Here is a 22,425-nt window from a genome sequence, read left to right on the forward strand (position 1 = left end):
ATCTGAGAAATGTATTTGCTATATAGTATTAGTGTGAACAGAATAATGTGACTCTGGGGCTAGGTGTGATATGTGTGCTATACATTTGGGCTGATGTGTTAAATGGTGAGTGCTGGCCAGGGTGCTGAATGTGTGAACATGGTCTGTTACATGAGCATGTGCCTACAAAGTACTGGTGACCTTGATAGTGGTTTCTATTGAAAATGCAGTGGCATGATCATCGGGGGGAGAAGTATGACTTTATATTATGCAGTAACCATGATAGGGTATTCTGTGTATTCCAGCATCCTTGTACATGTCCTTTGGGCTGATCTATTAGGGTACTTATTGCAGCAATATGTCTGAGAGAAAGCCTTCCCCACCTTCTGCAAAATTCTCAAAAGCTGCATCGTTCTAAAACATCAATAGCCCTGTTACAGTGGATCTTGTAACAGCACATTTTAAGGCACTAAGCAACAAGTGGCACTGAAAGATCATCTCTTGGTGAGTTGGGCTTTGGCCGTCCAGTTTTCACTGACTGTCAGGCTCTTCACCCTATGAGAAAAGAGAAACCCTGCCGTGCTAGCAGGAGATTTGGCAGAGAAAAGAGGACATAAGGGCAGTCTCTCTGGATTGGCTGCCATCTTTACCTCAAAAAGTGAGCACCTAACGTGTGTAGCCACCACTGCAGTGGGAAACTAGCCGGCTTGTGCCAGAAATGAACAAAAACTGGAGGGAAGGGAGACGTGAGACCATTTCTTAGGTTTCCAGAAGACTCTTTCCATTACACTCCATTTTCTTCAGTCTAAACAGACCCTTAGCAGGCAGGTGGGTATGTTCATCTGTGGAAATAGAACTTCTCCCCCTGCATTTTTCCAGGGAGCAGCTGCATGTGGATTGATTGATAATTATTAGTCTTTGTTATTGGGTTGCTTGTGTGCACTATAGCTGTGTTGTGACTGTTTAGTCATCATTCTTTTCCTACTATTGTGTTACGTTTGTTCTGATTATTACAAAACTTGACTCCATGTCCGTAACTTGCTGAGAAATGGGAAATGCGATTGTTGGTAAGCCAAGCCTTCTGCTTAGTTTCCTCAGAGCACAGTGAGAAAGTGTCTCTAAGTGGGGCACTGAGTCAAAATTGCACTTACTTAGGGGAAGACCATGACCCTGGCTCCCACTCAGGGGGAGGGAAGGAGACCCTTTATCCCCTGCATGGGCCACCTGTAGCTTGGGTAGCAGCATGGAGGGAGGGAGATTCCATCTTTCCTGTGCAGGTGGGTGGGGTGTGTAGGGAAGGAGTGGGGAGCAGACAGACCTGCGATTCACCCCAACTGGTGCAGCTGTGCCGGCATGAGTGGGGAAGGAAGCTGTGCCAGGAAAATAGCTGGAGCAGCTTACTTGCCCCATGGAGCAAGGGGGAGTATGGAGCTAATTATGAATGAACCACGATTCAGTCCTTGGTCTGCTCCTGAGGCAGCCTAAGTATGAGCTAGCTGCCCCTTATTCAGGGTGCAGCCCTTTGGAAGGTCTGGGTACTCCCTGATGTCGTCTGACCAAATATTCTTGTGGCTTCAACCCAGCCCTTATTAGCTGAACTATCTCTTTTATTCTGAAAGGCATAGTTACTGCTCAGTGAATATCTCCAGTAGATCCTTATGCCATTAAGGATGTCTAATTAATTATTTCATGGGCTAGACAACATGTATTTTTAAAATAGTAAAAAAAAAATATCCTGTCTTTTCAAGATGTTTTTAGAAACTTTCTTCAGCCAACCATGGATTTGATAGCATTGATTCTTGAAACGTTATCATTTTTACCTCCCTTTTTATGTCAAGTCATTGAATATCTTTTGGAAACGATGGAATTTTATGTAACGAATACATCTTTAAGATTTTTCTAGACATATTGAAAGCATGCAGCCTTTAGAGCCTCTGCGGTCTACGAAACCAGATCTAGTCCAATTTTTTTTATGGAATGCCATTGAAATCTCTGGTTATTCTTTGTTCAAATATCAGGTGACTGTTTTGGATTAATATAAATCTGTAGCTAAGCAGTGGCAGCTGAACGCACCGAGTCCAATCCTCCTGTTAATTGATTAAATTGCTCTATCATTCTGTATGATCGGAGTGCAGTAATGTGGTAGGGCTTTGTAAGTGCCAAAGCACACAATATAACAGGAAATCAGCCTCCCAAAGTAAACTGGACTTATTGAGGGATCAATAAATCAGAATACAAGTCAGATATATATTGACCCATAACTTTGTAGTTAGACACACTATATAATTGTGTCTTTCATGCAAAGAGTTCGGAACAAATTTACCAGTATTGATGTATTAAGTCTCTCAACACCCTTGTAAGATGGGTATTTTTATACCTATCTTGCAGAAGCACGCATTCAAATACAAAAAGGTTGAATAACTTGCCTATGACCATTGCAAATCAGCAGCAGGATGGGAAACTGAACCCAGGAGTCCTGACTTAACCCCCCCTCCCCCTCCACACACACACTTTATGGCTAATTATGTTAGCCCTTCATTATAAGGAGCCAATATGAAAGAGCTAACTTCCTGCGGTCTAGCTGATAACTGTTGATTCTCAACAAGCTGATTCAGCTAAGCTTTTGTTCCATGCTTTTTGTCATTTTATTTATGGTTCTGCTTATTTGTAAAAATGAGAAAATCAGAGTATTGGGATGGAAGGGAGGGGGGAGAGGGAATTACTCATAAGTCCCACAATAGATTTATTGCAGTCTAAAGAACTCCAGGGACAAAACCAGATAAATGCCTGATGATAGTCTAAAGGCAAAATCCAAATCATTCTTTGATTCACTAGGTTTCTTCTTTAGTAGTTAGAGAGAGCCTGACGAATAAGGCTTCTAAAAAAGGAGATGGTCCCAGTATTATAATGAGAACCATACAGTTACCATGGAGATCAACACCTTCTGACAGTTGAACATGGCAATGTGTTCTGAAAATTGGAAAACTTATTTCCATGTTAGCATACAGCAGCAGGCAGGAAGCGTAGCTTCTCTGGGTCTCGTTTGGCCATTGACACAGTCCTCCCTCCTTGACCGGGGGGAGGGAGGGGCATCGTTATTAATGGGATGGGCACCATCTTCAGTAGATGTGTGTTTGTTTTGTTTTTTGAGGGAGGCTTTTGGAAAAGGAGAAAACTACTTTCGAGGAGAGTCTGCTTTGGATTTGGGGCCCAATTTTCAAAGGAGGCTTGAGGTCCATGTTCATGTTTGTGTGACGTCCTGGCTCCATTGACTTCCATGTTAAACTGTTGCTGGCTTGACGGGAGCCATAAAGGGCATCTGTGCAGAAAGTTTGACCCATATTAAACTCTGTCTTCAGGAGTGGTTCTACTGTCTGTTTTTTCTAGGGTTTGCTAACTCTTAGAGTGGGGAGGATCAGTCAATATAAGGGAAGGTTGTCTAATGGTTAAGACACTTGTGTCAGATTCAGGAATTCAATTCCCTGCTGTGCCACAGACTTCCCACATGATCTTGGGCAAGTCACTTAATCTCTGTGCCTCATTTCTCCAGCTATATAATACAGATAATAGCTCTTCCCTAACTCATGGGCCTTGAGACAATAATAGTCATCCCCATTTTCAGGACAAATGGGCCTTTGCATGGCTCCCTAGACCAACTCAGGAAGAACAACATTTACAGCACTGACTACAGAGCCATTTGCCTGGCTGTGTTGAGTGAGCTGTGTATTGTTTCTGTACCTGGCACTGTGCTTCCAGCTGCACAACGTGGTTCTTCAAGTCCTGGGCACCCACCCTTATGGCGTGGCACCATGCAATGTGCTCAGTTGCCAGCTGTCTGAAGACAGTTAGAAATATTCATCTTGCGCAGATCTTGTTTCAGAGAATCATATGAAGCTTTTCAACTGCCTGCCGTGCTTATGGTTGCTGGGGCTTAATTCAGAATACAGAGTTTTGTTTTGATAGGTCTCATATATATACAAATTACATGTCTAGTCCATCTTACCTGGGCACAAATCAAATGAGCCTCAATATCAATCAAACCAGCTTTTGCCAAGACTTCCATGTTGCAGACCCAGTCCTGCCAATTGATGCCCAGCAGCCCTTATAGGTGTTGCAAATGGAAACTGTCAAGAATTGTAATGTGCCATTGGTAATGGGTCCACGTTTCACACCCCTGAAGCAATGTCAGGAGGACAACAGCTTCCAAATTCAGTGATAAAAGCATAGTCCTGGGCTAGCTTTCTTAATTTGTGCATTTGTTTTGTGGCTTGTCACTTCATTGTTTAACGTGCTGCCGTGATAAGTAAATTGTTTGATGGCTTGGAGCATGGTATCGTCCAAGCTTATTGATGGATCTTGGTACGTTTTTTCTAATTAGCTGGCTGGTACTTAGTCTCAGTTTTTGTTCAGCTGACGGTAAGGCAAAAATTATGAGCGCCCACAGCAAAGCAGTTTGTAAGATCTTGTGTTGCTTCAGTGTGTGCCACCAAGTCATGGTCATCAGTGTATAGAGCAGTTCCTGGATCAACACTTCTCTCGTCTACATGCAATATTAAAGTGATTGATTAAAGCGCTTGCCAGTGTGAAAATATAGACAGCACTGGAAAAAGTCACGGAGAGCGTCTTCTAGCATCATAGAGAAGAAAAGACCAAAAAGGCTAGGAGCAAGGACGCATCCTTGCTTCATCCTATTTATGACTGGAAATGGGTCTTAGATCACCATCAACATGTAAGATAATACATTATAGACTCTGAAGTGTTCAGATACTTCAAGGAATACTATATAGTAGTGGGGACCATATAAGTACCATACACACACGTCTTGTCTTTCAGGTTGAGTGACAAGGTGCATGAGGTAATACCTCTTATTGGACCAACTTCTGTTGGTGAAAGAGACCAACAGCTTTTAAAGCTTCAGACCTGCAGAAGAGCTCTGTAAGCTCAAAGCTTGTCTCATTCACCAACAGAAGTTGGTCCAATAAGAGAGATTACCTTATCCACTCTCTCTCGTATCCTAGCACCAGCATGGCTATAACAATGCAAACAATTTCAGATTGTGTTGCTTTCTCCCTGTTCCCCACACCTCACGCTCACACTCTCTAAAGTTTTAAGGGGTGTTTTTGTTTCTAGAGTCAATGGCGTCACTGTTTCGTCTGTTCTCAAAGTTCTAGCCCAACTGCAATGGTTAGGTTTCATTTATTCGAGTAGAGCCATTTTTTGCAGCCTTTTGTCTTTGGAGGATTTTAGGTTTTAAAAGAGATTGACAAATGCTTGGTGAAGCATGAATACTGAGGGCCTGAAAAGCAAATAATGTTTTGAAGGATTTCATTTGTTTTTGATTTGTGGCTTTAAGGCACGTGGGAAGCCATCTTAAAAGTGTTGGGTTTTTTTTTTTTTTTTTTTTTAATTCCTGCTGTTAGATACACTACAAATGCACAATAACAGACAATTCCTGTTCCAAAGAGTTTACAATCTAAATAGACAAGACCGACACATGGTAGGGAAAGGGGTAGACCACACAAGCAGAGTGACCAATGGAATGTCTCACAAAGCTCATGTTAGTTCCATAATTTTCGTTTGTTCAAATCCTTTCAGTATGTTATGTTAGGAGGGTTGTGATGGGGTGTACAAACCCCACACTGGGTCAGAAGGGATTAAAGGACAGGCCTGGGCCCAGATAGCTCTGCCCCTCCAGCCCTGCCGAGCATTCTCCAACTGGAGAAAGGTTTGAAAAGGGATCAACCCAGCTCAGAAGAAAGGAGGCTTGGGAGGAGGACAGACAGGGCATCTCACATGCATGGTTCTGGGTCCAGGGGATACTGGGAGGAGGTGGCCCCAGCCATTTTACTCCCTTCCCCATGTGCTGCTGTCCTTGCTTCAGCCTCTGGCTGGTGGTCCTGCAGGTTCTTCCCTCAAGCAGTGCAAGCTGAAGTGCTATATGCATGTAGCTGAGATACAGTTGTAACTGGCACTGGCTTGCATGTGATGGTCAGTAAAAGTGAGCAAAATTGTCAACGCGTGGGGTGGGGGGGTTATTCTTAATACATCCTTTTCCTCATTATTTGTGCTTGGCTTTTCTATAATAGACTGTTACTGGTTTATGGATTGGATAGCTGGGTCTCGGGGTCTGTTTATTTTGATTGCTTATGCACCCTGGTTCCACAGCTGAGTGAAGTCTTGCTTTCCACAACATTTAAATTGGATTTGTATTTCCTAGCCTAATACTTTAGAAGTTTTCTTTAATCCTGGCTACTTTGTCTGGTTAAGGTCAGAAAGACTGTGGCCTGGAGTCATGCTAGTTGAAAAGCAGGCTGTGATAACCTCATTTGTAGTTTGGAGGATGCTTTCATTACCAAAAATCAGTCTAACTTCACACTGTGCTAACTGATATAAGATACTATATCTCCAAACAGCCCCATGTCCCCCATGCTTGTGAAATACAAGGGAATAACACAAAAGACTCTGACATGGATCTCATTCAGTTTATAGGACCAAAAGTAATTACTGTTAATAAGAATTATTTATGTAGCACTACCTGAGTTCTAGTGCTATACAGAGCGGTGGGAAGGCAAGGTGCCTGTTGCAGAGATCTTAGTCTAAGGCAGCAGTTCTCAAACTGTGGGTCAGGACCTCATTTTAATGGGTTCACCAGGGTTGGCGTTAGACTAGCTGGGGCCCAGGGCCAAAGCTGAAGCCCGAGCCCCACCGCCAGGGGCCCAAGCCTGAAGGATTCAGCCCTGGGTGGTGGGGCTCAGGTTACTAACCGCCTGGGGCTGAAGCCCTTTGGTTTTGCCACCACCCCCCAGCTTGGAGTGGCGGGGCTTGGGTGGGCTCAGGCTTCAGTCCTCCCTCTTGGGGTCGTGTAGTAATTTTTGTTGTCAGAAGGGGGTCGCAGTACAATGCAGTTTGAGAACCCCGTCTAAGGGATAGATTGTGATGTTACAATCTAGTCACGAATAAGGGGCAGCAAGTTGTTGTGCTGTCAAGGGACCAACCTGGAAGGAAAGGGAGAAGAAGCTCCACCCTCTCCCATCCTTCCTGCCCTTTCCTACCCATCTGCTTGAGATGGGGATGTAGCTGCTTTGTAGTGTCTGCTTCTGCTCTCGTGTGCAGCGAATGGCACGGTGCACTGCTTCAGAAGTGCAAAGGGGCGCCTTATGACTCCTTACTCCCTTATGCTGGTGCATAGGATTGGCCACATTCGGGCCCTAAAAGGTAGCAGAACATATCCCAAAGAAACACCATTTCTAAGGCCTTCACCAAAGTGATGCTCCATACAGCATGAAGATTCCTTCTCATTGGCATCCACTTCTCGAGCTGTATGGTGAAAAAAATTTATGAAAAAGTCATAATAAAAGAGACAATTTCATGGAAAAATGGGAATGGAATTTTTCAGTTTTTAAGAAATCCCAGAAAACTTGTTGGCTTTCTGTTTCTGGTGGGTTTTTGGGGGGGTTTTTTGTTTGTTTTTCTAAAATTTTTGGGGAAAAAAAATTTCCATTTAAAAAAATTCATTTAAAAAAAAGTCCATTTTTGTCTAAAATATTTCTGGACTGAAAAAGTTCAATCCATTGTAGTAGTTTCTCATGTTAAGGTTTTGACAGCCCTGGAGGGTTTTAACACTTCTGCCAACATTAACATTGTCCTCACTAGTGCAAATCAGGAGTAAACCCACCAAAGTCATCAACTCCGAGTTCATCAGGAGAAATGGACTCAGGATCTTTCTGACATGAAGTATTGTTAACTGTAGGCCATTTTGGAATGAATGAAGGAACACTTAACACCACATATCTTTTAAATAGAGGGAATGTGACATTCTTTTGATAGTTTTATGTGGTTTAAAATTTAGTGATGCGCACCCTGCTCAATCAGCTTTGTGTCCACTTGCTCAATTGGATGTTTGAACATTGTCGTTTCTCACTGTACAACAGTAATGCCGTATTCCAGACGCCAGTGTACACTTTGTCTCACTATTGAGGTTGTAAAGTAGCAGTGAAAGTGGCAACGATACTCTTGTCATAAATGGACAGTGCTTTTGTACCCCAGGCAATGAAAACAGATACAAATTCCTGTGCACATTGAAGAAGGCCAATTTTTCTTCCCCTAGTGATTCAGAGTGCGCAGTCAATATGGAGACTTAGTTTCATCCTAGTCAACAGAGGGAGAAATGTTTGTTTGTACTCAAGTTTGTGGTCAGCCAAACCTCATTCTTGAGTGGGTGCGTGGATGCTGAATGCAATGCAGAAAATGGGTTCTGTCTGTTGTGTATCTGTATGTATGTTGGGTTAAGAGTAAAAGCAGGTCTCTTGCAATCCGCTCACTGGCAGTCAGAACAAACCATGTTATTTGAGGGCGGGAAAGAGACTCTGAGGCAAATCTCCATGCCTGGCAGTTTAAGGGCAGGACTAGCTTGTCCTTTTTGTACCCCTTTTCTATTTATATAATAATTCTATTGTTTCTTTCTCTTTTCTGAAGACTCGGGAGGAAACTCCCTTAATGAAAGATTTTGTTCCTGTTGGACCAACCAGTTTACATTTTGAACTGCAAAGAAGAAACTCGTGTTCTTTCCCTTCCCTTTTCAGCTCCTTTTACCCAACCATCTTCCTTTAATAACACACACACACAAAACCAAAACCCCACCTACTCTTGACTCATAGTGACCTTGGAGTCTCTGCTGTTGAGAAACCACCTTGTTTTTCATTCTAGTCTATAATTAATGTGTGTCAGTGGCAACAGAAACACACATACACAAAGGTCAGAGACTGGCTATTACTTAGGATATACACACAATACAATAGCTAGGTATATGGTAGCTTGAAAATTGTATATACGTGTATACTCTAATGGGATAACTGATCTCGCTGTCTAGTTGCCAGGTACCATTTCAGATCATAGTTTTTCCACATTACAGTATTAGTTTTGATAACCATGCAGAGACAGATGGCGTTTTGTCCACTTTCCAAAGCAGAAGACTAATTTGCCGAGCTGTAGCTAGTGTAATGAGAAGCCATGTAAGTTGAAGATGAGGTAAAACTAAAGCATCTGTCAGTCGTTGTGTGCCAGCTTTGAGATGCCGCAGACAAACTAATATTTTTTGAAAAAGTTGAGACTATTATAGATCTGTGACAAAAAATGATGGCATTTGATAACAATGCCACAGCAGATGTCCTTGAGTCCAGGCCTGATTTTTACTACTGCTCTGTGCATCTTTGGAAGAGAGACCTGCTCTGCACAGCTTGTATGGAGTGTGTTCATTATAACATTTTATTTTTTTCAGGAAACAATGAGATTGAAAATTTGTAGCTAATCTGGTTTTGTCCCTCTTTATCATTCCTCCATAGTTGTCATGGGGTAAGAGTTTATTCTTATTTGAATCCTTTCCAGTCTTTTAAGATATCTTTATATTTCAAAGAGGGAGCTGTCTATTAAAACACTGCATGAAAAAATTGAGGTTACTTGCATTATTTCATATTACATTTTCCATGACCCCTGCTGGAAAAAGTATAATTAGCTCTTACCTATTCAAAGAAATATTGCTCTTCACCTTACTCCTATTCTTTCTCATCTTCTTTGTTCTCTCTCTCAATGTTTCAAAAGTTCCTCTTTAAGAGTAAGGTTTGTAAGAGAAACCCAAGGAATACCATACCCTACTTGACTCTTTTTCCTTGGTAATAGATGCTGTTGCCTCAATAAAAGCAATTGCTATGTAGGTCAGAAATTATTTAAGGCATGCATACCTCTCCTAACACATTTCTTTTATGGAGTATCCATAATGTTATATTGCCCAATGCACATTCTGACTGCAACGTTGTTAAAAATATACTGGATCATTGTGCTTGGGCTGACTGTGAAAAACACATGTGATTAGTAGAATAAAGTGGGTACTGTGAAACTGCATTTGCAAAAATGGGATCAGATTCCGAACAGCTGTTTCCTTTTACCATGTTCCTGCTTCCTCCTCTTCATTTCCTGTAAAAACTATGTTTTGTTGGCCATCAGAGTTTGGGGGCTATGAAACAGTAGAATGTGCTCATCAAGTTGTCCTACTATGAAAGGGAGTAGCCGTGTTGTGCTCTAGCTGAAGCTGTTAGGTGGGTTCCATGGGTAGCCAATAAGTAGCAAGAGTCTACATTGGAGGTATTGAAGATAAGGTAAACTGTAGAGGGGTCTACACTGAGAGAAAAGGACACAGTCTATTGGCTAGCTGGAGGCGAGAGACTGTTTCTGGTCCTTTTTGTCTACATGGAATCCAGGAGTAGGGAACAGTAAGATAACAAGCCACTTTGGCCATAGGTTGGTACACACTCTCAACTGAAGGAACAGTCCTAGATCTTGCCAATTTTTCAAAATATTTCCCTCTGCCAAACAACATCACGTTTGCTATATCCAGATTGAGACTAAGCCTCGTGCACTTTCATCCAGGTCCTGTTTCTACCAAACATTGCAGAGCAAGGACATTGTGCCAGTAGTGAATTTGATTCAGTTATTCCTCCCCCCCCTCATTTGAAAAGGTATTTAAAACACTGTGTTACTAACTGAAATGCGCTCATTTCAGACACTCATCATTCTGTTTAACTCTAGTACCCTAATAAATAGAGATCTGTTTTCAAAATTCCACAACCTCTCTTGGCACCGTTATATATAGCGCTGCTTATAAATTGCTAGTACATTGTGTGTTTTACATGCTCCATTGTTTTTACTGTGTTTTATTCTTTACAAGTATGAAACTCCATCACACATTTTTTGAGTGATAAAACCATATTCCTTTGGAGGACTGTTTGGATTGTAAATATTAGTATACAAAAAACCCACTTGTGTGTGGGAAAATAAACACATCTGAGCTAAAGAGAGGGGAAAATAGCAGCTAGCTTTTTATTGCTGCATCCATACAGAAAAATCCGGCTCATCTTTTATCCTTTGTTTTGCTTGAATGATCACTCATTCAGCTTATCATTTAAACGAGCATTGACTTTAGCGCTGTTTTGCCAGCCACTCCACACACAGTCTTCCCTTGATAAAAATAACACTAATAGGATGCTGGGGACATTATCAATCAGAGAAGTTTTTGTATGAAACAGTTTAAAATGTTGTTGCGGAATACCAGTTAGAAAACTTGTGCCCGAGTGGTATTTCTTGAGTCCCTGGGCGCTCTGTTCATTCTGTTTCATTTCATGTGTGTGACATGGTTAAATACAAATAAATCTACTGTTAGGCAATAGAATACAAGGATATGACATGTACACTAATGGAGGAGGTCCCAGAGCAATGTACAAAGTACATTGCATAGTAATAATGGGCTTACCTTTGAGATTTCCACGTTTTTAGGGCCGAGCTGTTGCTGTTTAATTACAGACCTACGTTGGGAAGCAACACTGCTCAGTGGGAATGCTGGGTGTTCCTTGTTTCTCTGAGACACTGTCTCCTGGCCCTCTCCTGTATTCAGGGTGAATGTGGTTATTGTTGATTGTTTGAATTTTGGTGGCACCTAGGAAACCTGGTCATAGACCATGACCCCGTGGTGCTGGATACTGTACAAAAGCAGAACAAAAAGATGGTTTCCTGCCCCTAGGAGCTTACAAACTACTTACAAGACAAGAGGCCACAGCTGGATGCAGACAGACCAACGAGGGAGCACAAGGAAGCAATGAGACAACTGTGCTTGTTGTGACACTCCTTAGAACTTTAAAACTACCTTAAAATATGTAGGGGTGATCAATCACATTTTAAATTTAGTACCTGTAATGATGATCCAAGTTTGTAACGAGCTAATTTTTGTTCTGCGTTATCATCCTTAAGAACTATTTTGCTTTAATGCTGACTATAATATGGCTACAATTTTGGTAGCCTGTAGATTAAATGTGTTGAGCCATTTGTACATGCCAGTAGAGTTAATCCTTTTCTTGCACACTTTCTTATTGTCCTGCATGTTTTTCATGCTGTAATTTTACTGACTCCTGTTGGCTAATGATGGTACTTTTAATTAATGCCAGATAGAATAAATTGGTCTGTTAGGTTTAGAGCAAAGAAGTTAATAGTGTTTTCATCCTTAACTCTATGAATATTGTGCAAACCACCATCCCCACATTTAAGAGTACAAAGCTACACAAATATATGTGCCACACTCACAAGTTGCACAAATTACAATGTTTTCTTAGAAAACTCTTTCATGAATACTTTCCTTATCCACACTACAGTATGTCCTCTAAAAGCTTGGGCCTTTCAATCCTGGGATGTCCTTTGCTTACTCATGAGTATTCCTTTTTAAAATTTGATAGTTATATGCTCCATCCAGCTTCTCTTACTCTCACAAGTAATCATATTAAAATCACTATGAACTACTTCCATGAGTGAAGTGAGCAAGATTTAGCACTATCTCTTTGGTTACATTTGGACTAGATTCTCATCTTGGGTAACTCCATATATCTGTGGATGAAAAACACTATGTAAGAGGTAGGTGGTGGTAGTATGATTTCTGTCAGTGCTCCTTACCCAGCATGCTTTCTGCCATAGCCAAACATTTACTAAAGCTGACATGCACTGTTCTTGAAGAATATATTTTTTGTTTGGCGACGGGTAAGCCATTTAAGAGGAAATAATGTTGTGGCTTAGAGTAATCTGGAACAGTTGTAACATCACGTAATAGAGAATCTCCAAATTCCGCAGTTTGTTTCTCTGAGGACCGTTTTGCAGTAGAGAACCACTGAATCGTAATGCCCTAGAAGTTTGGGGATGTTCAGGTGTGAACTGTTCAGTTCATTCCTGAATATTAAAGAAGCTCAGATGTTTAGCTGAATCTGGCTTCAGAAACTCTGGTTTTTGTGGTCCTTGGAGCAAAAGGAAGTTTTCTGAGGCAGTGTAGGAAGCTGGAGGGGCAAAGGCGGGGGGGGGGGGGAATCTTTAGAATGCCAGGCTGCATACAAGCATCAATGTGCTAACAAAGGTTACTGGAGAGATTTTATAACAATATAAAACAGGAGCATCGGATACATTTTAAACATTTTTTAAGACTTACATGGGGTTGCATGAGGTCAGGGCAGAATTTGGCTCAGCGTGTTTTCTAAATATAAACACACTTAAAAAAAATCGATGAGTGTTTTTGATGGAACACTGGAAGGTATCAGGATATGTGACTCTTGGGCCAAATCCTCAGCTGATGTAAATTGTCATCTCTCCTTTGAAGTTTATGACGTGACACTGATTTATACCAACTGATAGCTGATCCATAAGTTACAATACTCTTGTTAAAAGTACTTTAGCTGTGGATCGTGGCTTCTATAACAAATGTAGCTGACTGAAAAGGTAGCTAAGCTGCAAATCTCTCTTAACTGAGGTCTGTGGTACATCCTTCTGGGAATTGCTTCAGCAAGGAGCATCATGCTGGTTTTGCTCACTTTCCCCGCACACATCCTGGTTCATTCAAACCCTCATCTCACAGCACATAGCTACAGAGGCTAGTTTAGACTTTCAAAGTTAATCTGGGCCTGAGAATTATGTAGGTGTGCACCACTAGTTTTGTTGTTCCTGGCAGAGACCCCACTTAAAGTTTGCTGCACATGAAATACTAGATCTCAGGCATCATATCTGCTCTCATCCCCATCTGTTAGTGGCACTATGCCCATTCACAAGGTGCTATGCCAGTTTCAATAAGGCACAGGTGCCAACCAAACATAGATTTAGTAAGATACCCTGCAGAAGATCCTCCTGGTAGCAAGTAATGCCAAATTAGGCCCACATGCTTCATTACGAGGGATCACATCTGCTGAGGTTTGTGGGCATTATACCATCAATTACTGCCTTTATCCTCTGCTTCTTTATCCAGAAATGCCTTCGTGCATGGAAAAGGAAAGCTATGAGCTGATCACAAGCATTGAGAAAAATCAGGATTTTTTTTTTCTTCTGTGACCTACCCCTTGGAATCTCAACTTTCAAGCAGTTGGTGTTTGTTTCCCCTCTGTTAGACAAACTTCTAACGCACTGTGAGAATTCATTAGATCTTTTGTGAAAGCTGCAGGAAAAATGCCACTGCAAACAATACGGTTGTATCTCATTAAATGGCCTTAACGGGTTGCTATGTCCAACTCGTTTGATAGCTGCTGGACCCTAAAGCATCACTTGCCCTGGAATCTTCATCTAGTCAGGGAAAGGGATGGCACCTACACTAAGTGGCTGTCAAATTTTCTGCCCTCCAGTCCTTTGATAGAGGCCTTTTCCCTTATGGCACACAAGATAGCACAGGCTATTCACCTAGGTATCCATTTCACATTACCTGTTTCCGGTTTGGAGGCTTAGAGAATGTACATGCCCACCATGCACTCTCGGAGGAAGTCGTAGCCAAGGAAGAACAATTACGTTTTCTCACTTTATAAGAAACTAGAGCCTGTGTGTAAAGTAAGCCCAGATTCCAAACGTATGTGCACCTGCAACATGGCCTACAGGCCAGAGAGTTTGCTACCTAAGTAGGTGCAGTTGCAGATAATTGAAGCTGGGATTTGTTAAATGAGCCTAAGGGAATTAGGCACCCTGAAAATCATTACAAATTGCCCTCTTCCTCACGTCACTGCCATTGAAAATCTCCCACTCCGTCCTCAATTTCATTTCCGTATTTAATAGAAGGCAGGAGCGCCACCAGCTTTTCTGCCGCCCTAGGCGGCGGAAGGTCCCGCCCCAAAATGCCACCCCCGACAGAGGCGGCGGAAGGTCCCGCCCCCGAAATACCGCCGCGGTCACTGCCCCCAAATTGTAGCGCCCTAGGTGCCCGCCTAGGTCACCTAATGGGTTGCGCTGGCCCTGATAGAAGGTGGGAAAAAATAGCACCCACAATATTGGAAGCCCTTTAAGAATATAGGCTACATAGCACGGAGTAGTGTTGCTCTTGAATGTGGCAATTGTTACTCTTCATGAAAATAGTTTGAGACACACATTTTGGAACTGAACGTTCTCAGAGTTTAGGAGGTGCTGAGGTGTTGGTTCAGACCCAATACTGAGAGGGAAATCGGAATGTCATTAATAACACATTTATCAACACTTTACACATCACTTCTAGTTATCCATTCCTCAGAACTCAAAATACTTCACAAACATCCATCATAGGCTTCACACCACCCCCTTTGTGGTAAGTGTTAGAATTGTTGCAGGTAAAAAAGATTCTCCTGTTGCCTCACCCTGCCAGCAGATGTTAGAACCCAGCAGAGAGCAGCAGGTTAATTTCTGCTGACTTATTGCATAAAGTGTGGCTCCTTAGACTTCATCCTGAATATAAGATAGGCAGTCCACTGGCAGAGGAAGCTAAGACCTACGACAGACTGATTCAGAGGCATGGAATCCTAGGAAGAAGATTGAGGCTGGGGGAATGAACAGTGGAAGCAGCCAAACGCAAGGAGGCATCTTGGGCTAAAACCAAATGCCATGAGAGGTGATGTATATGTATATTTCTTTTTCTAGGGTTTGATTAGTGGCTCCACTAGCTCTTACTGCAAGCTTTTTAGATATGGGTAAACTAAGGCACAGAGAAGTGAAGACTTGCCCAAGCTCACACTAGCAATACAACATAAATATTGACCTGCCTGTGACCACACAACCATCACACATATAGTTGACAAAAAGCCCAGGTCCCTACTTTGTTTTATAGATCCCTGTGCTGCAATCACATCTTCATTTGCTCCGTAGACATACCCATATCTACTTGGTGGTCTGCTCGGCCAACCACCATGTTGCACAAGTTTTTGTCTCTTCCCCCATAGGATATATTTTCACTGCAGAGTTAATTTGGGCTCTTACTCACTTTTTGGCCCTCCCATTCACACGTACAAACCCATCTCACCTGAGTTTGGTAGTTATTTCAACCTTGGCTAGCTGGCTCATCTGGGGCTATAGGCTAAAACCCTAGTGAAGCTTTCACTACAACTGGTAACCTACCCACTCTGCAGTGAAGAAACAAGCTAAACTACTGATAATCTTCCGGCGCCTTCCCACAATTCCCCCCATGTGCCCAGAAGGGCAGGCAAGTTCTCCCATGATTCATTGGGAAAGAGTGGTCCGGCTTACTACAGCGCAAAGAACCATGAGATATGTCCCCAGATGTCCTAGTGAGGCTCAGGGTGAGTGCAGCACCAGTCAGGACACAGTAAGATGGGTATGACTTTCCACTGTGGCTGCTCACACCGGAGCTAAGCTAACCCATGTGCTCAGATATGTGTTCCAATCATCTGAGTTAGCTCTGCCTTGGAGATGTTCCCTTAGCCCTGTGTTAGTTGGACCATCATCTAGATCAGGGTTTCTCAAACTGGGGTCGCCGCTTCTGTAGGGAAAGGCCCTGGCGGGCCGGGCTGGTTTGTTTACCTGCCCCGTCCGCAGGTCCGGCTGATCGCGGCTCCCACTAGCCGCGGTTCGCTGCTCTGGGCCAATGGGAGCTGCTGGAAGCGGCGCGGGCCAAGGGACGTACTGGCCGCCGCTTCCAGCCAGTGGGAGCCGTGATCAGCCGGACCTGCGGACATGGCAGGTAAACAAACCGGCCCGGCCCGCCAGGGGCTTTCCCTATGCAAGCGGCGACCGCTGTTTGAGAAACCCTGATCTAGATGCTGCTTCCATCAGGGTTTGTCTAAACTAGAATTTCTGGTCCACATTTAACTTAATTGCAAATAATGATTTAGTATGGAGATGAGCACAACGGGATGATGGGCAATAAGAACCTTAAAAGAATAGCTAATACATTTGTAAATGCTAATCTAGACATTCCTCCAACATTTATTCCGGGACATTTGTATAATTTAACATAGGTGCACACCACAATCATTTGTGGAGTGTTTAGTCCTAGCCTCTAGTCATGAGCTGACTTGAACTAATTGGCAATTAATTAACCTGAGTTACAACTGCAGAAGAAACACCAGTTTAGACAAATCTCCAGAGTCCGTTCTACTGATCGCCATATTTGGGGTCGGGAAGGAATTTTCCTCCAGGGTAGATTGGCAGAGGCCCTGGAGGTTTTTTGCCTTCCTCCGCAGCATAGGGCAGGGGTCACAAGCTGGAGGATTCTCTGCGACTTGAAGTCTTTAAATCACGATCTGGAGACTTCAACAGCTGAGATAAGGGAAAGTGGGGGGGTCAGCTTTTGTGGCCTGCATCATGCGGGAGGTCAGACTAGATGACCATAATGGTCCCTTCTGATCTTAAAGTCTATGAGTCTGAGTCTAATATTTGTTGTCCCCTGGTTCAACCAGAAAGCTTGCTGGAAAAAGAGGGGATGTCTACACTTCAGTAAAATACCTGCAGCTGGCCCAGGTCAGCTGTCTCAGGCTCGGGCTGAGTGCTATAAAATTGCAGAGTAGATGTCTGAGCTTGGGACTGCATGAGGTGGAAGAGCCCCAGAGCCTGGGTTCAGCCTGAGCCCAGACATCTGTGCTGTAGTTTAGTTTTATAGTCCCACAGCCCAAGCCCCAGACAGCTGAAGCAGCCCAGCTGTGGGTGTTTGATTGCAGTGTCGACGTACCCTGAGAGGCTGGTTTTCAATCTCTGATACAGCCCCTGCCAACCAGAGAGTAGGGACTCAGTTTGAGTTCCAGACTCCAATCTTTCAAGCGACGGTGTATTGTGTTAGCTGAGCCTCATGCCGTTTTGTCTGATGGGCAAACCAGCTGTAAGGCACTCTGCTAATATAAAGCATCATAATTTTTATGGGGCTTATTCCATACTTGTATCATTAAGCCTAACATTTTTAAAAATAGTAGTGATGCCTACAGATTGAATTTTATTTTTATCATGATACAAATATTGATACCAGAACATTTCTTTTAAGCATTCTTATGTATTCCCCTTGAAGCCTTTCCCCATATCTTTCCATTTTAAACCTGCAAAACATACACTGTAGTACATTTTACCTATTTATTCTTTAAGAGTTAAAATAATAAAAACTCCCAGCAGGGTCCTGTCCATAAACGATGAAAACATTGCTCTAAATTCAATACAATTTCTGTTTTTATTATATGATCGCTTCTTTGTTGTTAATCACTTGCCCTACTTAATTCATTCATTATACTCAAAAGCTTTGAGATTAAGCCCCCAGGCAGGGTAGCTTCATATGAATCCTTTCTTTTTTTTATCTGTTCCAAGTTAGATTAAGTCTAGGTCCTGTTTAATGAGGTGCCACTTGCTGGCTTTTCATGCAGAAAGAATTCCTCATACTCAGCGGTATGTATATTCCATATAAATTATAAAATATTTTAGACTTTTCTGAATTTTTGACTAATGCATCCTGCAGAAAACACGGTTGTTATGAGTTCCCTGGGATCTGGGTAGCTGGATTTCTTTGATTCATTTTTTTTTTAAAAGACATTTCCTTCAAAGATCGATCTCGTTGTTCATTTGTAATTTATTTTATTGGAAGATTCTGGATACATTTTCAAAAAGCACGATGTGCTATTTGTGGATGGTATATAAAACTAACAATATCTATAAACTACTAACTATAAATTGCAAGTGTAATGAAGTAATGTTGTTGGTAACAGTACTGATAGCATTTATATTTGTCCACATGTACTCATTTCAGCAAAGTCATCATAAATGCTGTTCCCTCCATATAATGTACTCCATTCTCAATTCCTCTAAGCCTCAGTACAATCCCTATGGCCAGATTCATTTACTTCATGGGGACTCCACCTGGGTGCCAGGTTCTGTCTGCACTGATCCACTATGAGAATTGGTTCTGCTCTAGGCAATGCTACTGTTTCTATTATCGTGCATAAAATGGATCTGGTTTTTTTTTAAGTATCAAATATAGTGACCTATGGTCTTGTCTCCCATCACACTCTTCCTACCCCCTCCACTCTGCCAATGAGTCCAGCCTTGACCTTGTCACACGTATCCTTTGTTTTCTTTTCACTGCCGCCTGGATGGTTTCCACCACATTAACTCCTTTGTTACATCTAGTATCTTAGCGATGCCTCCAAACCACCCCCACTTCCACCCCAATTGTGTGGTTCAGGGGTCAATGAAATCCACCTCCAGGTTGGTGCTAATGTGTCTGCATTAGTCCCTGTGAAACAAAAGGGAGCCATGGTCATCTGCCTAGGTGGCTATTTTAACTCTTTGCATTTCAAAGGAGCAGACAGTATCTCTAACAGCAGATGGCGCTGTAATTTTAGCTTAGTGTTAAGTTGTTCTCCTGCATGTTATGTTGTGTCTGTTCTGGGGGGTTTAGTAGGAAGTCAAGTCCTCCCTGTGTGTGCTGGAGTTGGTACCTGCAGTGTTCCAATAAATCCCTGTGATTCTATAGATATTGCAGAGCCTCTGCCTTTGAGACAAGTTGTGTAAGCTGCCTTTCTGTTGAGACAATATGGAGCTGATTGTCTAAGTCCCTCATAAGCTTATGCTCTAATAAATTTGTTAGTCTCTAAGGTGCCACAAGTACTCCTGTTCTTTTTGCGGATACAGACTAACACGGCTGCTACTCTGAAACCAATCACTGGACTGGCTGCCTTCCATATAAAATGCAGTCTATTTCAATCATTCAGTGCCATAAGTTGAGCACTTTTGTCACAGTGTGGTGTTTATACTACAGTACCAGTCTATTCTCAAAAGGCCACTTCATTATCTTGAAGACAGATATGGGCCCAGTTTTCACAGTTCGGTGTGTTCAGTTTTCACCCACAGGGGCCTTAACTGGTCATCACATCCCATGTTTTGGTGCCCAAATGGATATTTAGACAGTACCTTAAATAGCTTTTTTATGTGTCTAAGCGCCAATATGAGCATGGAAAGGCAGAGACTGGCCACCCTGCAAAGTCCCATATTTTTGAAAATTGGGCCCATATCTATCTTCATGTGTATTTGTGGCAGTACATCTGGGAAACAGAACACGGAAGCTAAGTTCAGCAATCTTTATTTAAAAAATAATAATAAGAGAAACAGACTAGTGGGTTGTGTTAAGCATGGGACAACAGCTTTGTCCTGAGAGAGACTGAGCTGCATGGAATCTGTTGCACAGGGATGCCGTGAAACTGTTCTATTTCGTTTCAAAACTTGAGTGAACTTACCTGCCATAAAAATGGGAGACTAACGGCATTGGCTAGAATGTAGCATAGTGCAAGCAGGCACTGGGCGAAGTTCCTACACACAACTGTCAGCACACAGCCATATCCTGACCTGGGAAAACCTTGGCTTTTCCTGACCCGAGCCTCTTTTGAGCAGCGGTGCCAGTTATGCTGAACTGTGCCAAGTTATGCAGTGGCTCTGTGATATCTATGAATGAGGAGTAGGTTTTCACTTGTTATCAGGGTCAGAATTTACACTCTGATCTCTGCACCTCAGCATCTAATACACTTACACATTTCAGCACCTATGCTCAGATATGCCAGAACTTGGCTGCCAACCTCTTCTCCCCCCTCACCCCCCCCAAAAAACACAGCTCTGTTCTGAGCTGCTGCAAGCCCTTTCCGAGAACTCTTGTGAATGAGCTGTGCCTGTGTGGAAAAGTATGACTTGCTTCTATATTTGTCTCTTAGGCACGTCCATTCCAGCTTGTTTCTTGGTGCAGTGTTTATCTGATTCCTTCAGCTTAAGAGTGGCAGAGAGACGAGAGTTGAGCCATTATTTTACAGCAAATAGTGTAACCAATGAACAGAAAGGGAGTCTAGATTCGGAGCACGTCCACGAACCCATCAGGATAGCCTTGAATGGCTTTGTTTGAAAGCATTCGGCAGTGTTTTAGTGGGAAAATTTTTAAATGTATGAATTGAACACAAGTACTTGTACTCGTTGTCGGAGCCATATTGGTTAGTTGGGAGTGGTCAACTAAGTCACATTCGTGTTTGCTGACCGGATGAATACGCAAGCACTTCTAGAGCATACAAGTAACTTTAAAAATTGGTCTCCGTGAGTTACTTACACAGGTGACTTTCTGCAGACATTTGTGTCAGTACCACTCCAGTTCATGAAAGATAACAGAGGCATGAGCATGACCCATACACATTCATTAAAGATTTGAGTGAATATTCTCCTAAAGATTTTGCAATATCAACCTAGCTCTACTGCTGACCATGGGAGGAGCAAATAAGCTTCAAAGAAGCACTGGGAGAAATCAGGGGGCTTTTTAAAGGAAACTTCTTTGAACTGAGGTCCAGAGTAGCTCTGCAGATAAGAGGGAAAAGGGGAACACTTTTTTAAACAAATATTAAATAATTCAGCCTCAGGATCACATTGAAAACTTCTCTGTGGAAAAATGAGAGGTAGGGATGACAAACGGAAAACCAATATCGTCCTGTAGCCCATAACAAATGGGTGACCAGTTAATTTCAGTAGAACACTGATGAGCTTCATAGTGGGAAACTAGGAGAGATGGTGATGGTGGGAAGGAATTTGAACTAAGGGAATGCACCCAAATATATGACATCTTGTCAGTCAAGGAGAACACTGGTTTAAGATTTACTCTCCTCTCTTTGGGAAGTTTGCTGGTCAGAAAAAGAAGTGGCCAAACAACGAGACAAATGAATGGGAAGGAGAGTATCGGAATCGGGAAGAAAATGACCTAATACTGGAAGGGCACAGCAACTGTGGCAAATCTCCAAAAGGGTAAGTCCCAGTTTTCTCCTAGATTGAAAAGTCGTCAACTATTTGGTTGGGTTCCCTTCATTCAAATGTGTAGAGACAACACAATCGCTGTTCTGGAGCATTCATATTGTGGACATTTCAATAATCTAGAAAATGTAGATTTGGGAGCTTGAGCATCTTTTTGTTGGTGGTTTCCCAAAGATAGGCCTGCAAATTCTCCCAATCCTAGTGTACGTTGTAAAGAACTTGACAATCCATTCCCATCGATTTTCCCTGTATATCAACAAAGTGCGTGGGAGAGAGCATGGCTCAGCCTAGGTAAGCCTTGGATGAAGTTAATTTCCTACAATATCCATGACTGTCTAAAAAAAGAAACAGGTTACAACTGAGAAAGACGATTATGCAAATACCTTCCCCTCATAATGCATGCTTGGTACACCTCCATTTCATGAATCAATGAAGACTTACATGTGGATATGGCTGTCCTTGAACTCCCCCTACCCCAACCCAGAGCCACTGATTTGCAGACAGCCCTCTATACATTGCACTTCTCATGGCTCAATAGGAATAACAAATGGATCACATTGCTTTCCGTTCTGTGTACTGGTGGCACTGAACAGTAGGCTGCCCCCCCACTGCCAGCTTTAGAGAAGAGATCAGAAGCTTTTCAACGGCATTGTGTGATGTTATCAAATATTTTGAACTGTAATCTTGCAATTACTATTAATGTTGCATTAAAAGATTATTTAATGAAGGAGATCACGCAGGGAACAAGCATTATAATGGCTCCAAACAGCCTGCCTCCTACATACCTGGAAAAATCTCCCACTGTTCGAGAAGGAGGAAGAGCAGTTAGTGCCAGTTTTAAACAATAGGCTTCATGCTAGATCTGTTAAGACCTGTTGC

The sequence above is a fragment of the Terrapene carolina genome, unplaced genomic scaffold (genome assembly GCF_002925995.2).
Source record: "Terrapene carolina triunguis isolate 2854851 unplaced genomic scaffold, T_m_triunguis-2.0 Scaffold131, whole genome shotgun sequence".
Taxonomy (NCBI): Eukaryota; Metazoa; Chordata; order Testudines; family Emydidae; genus Terrapene; species Terrapene triunguis.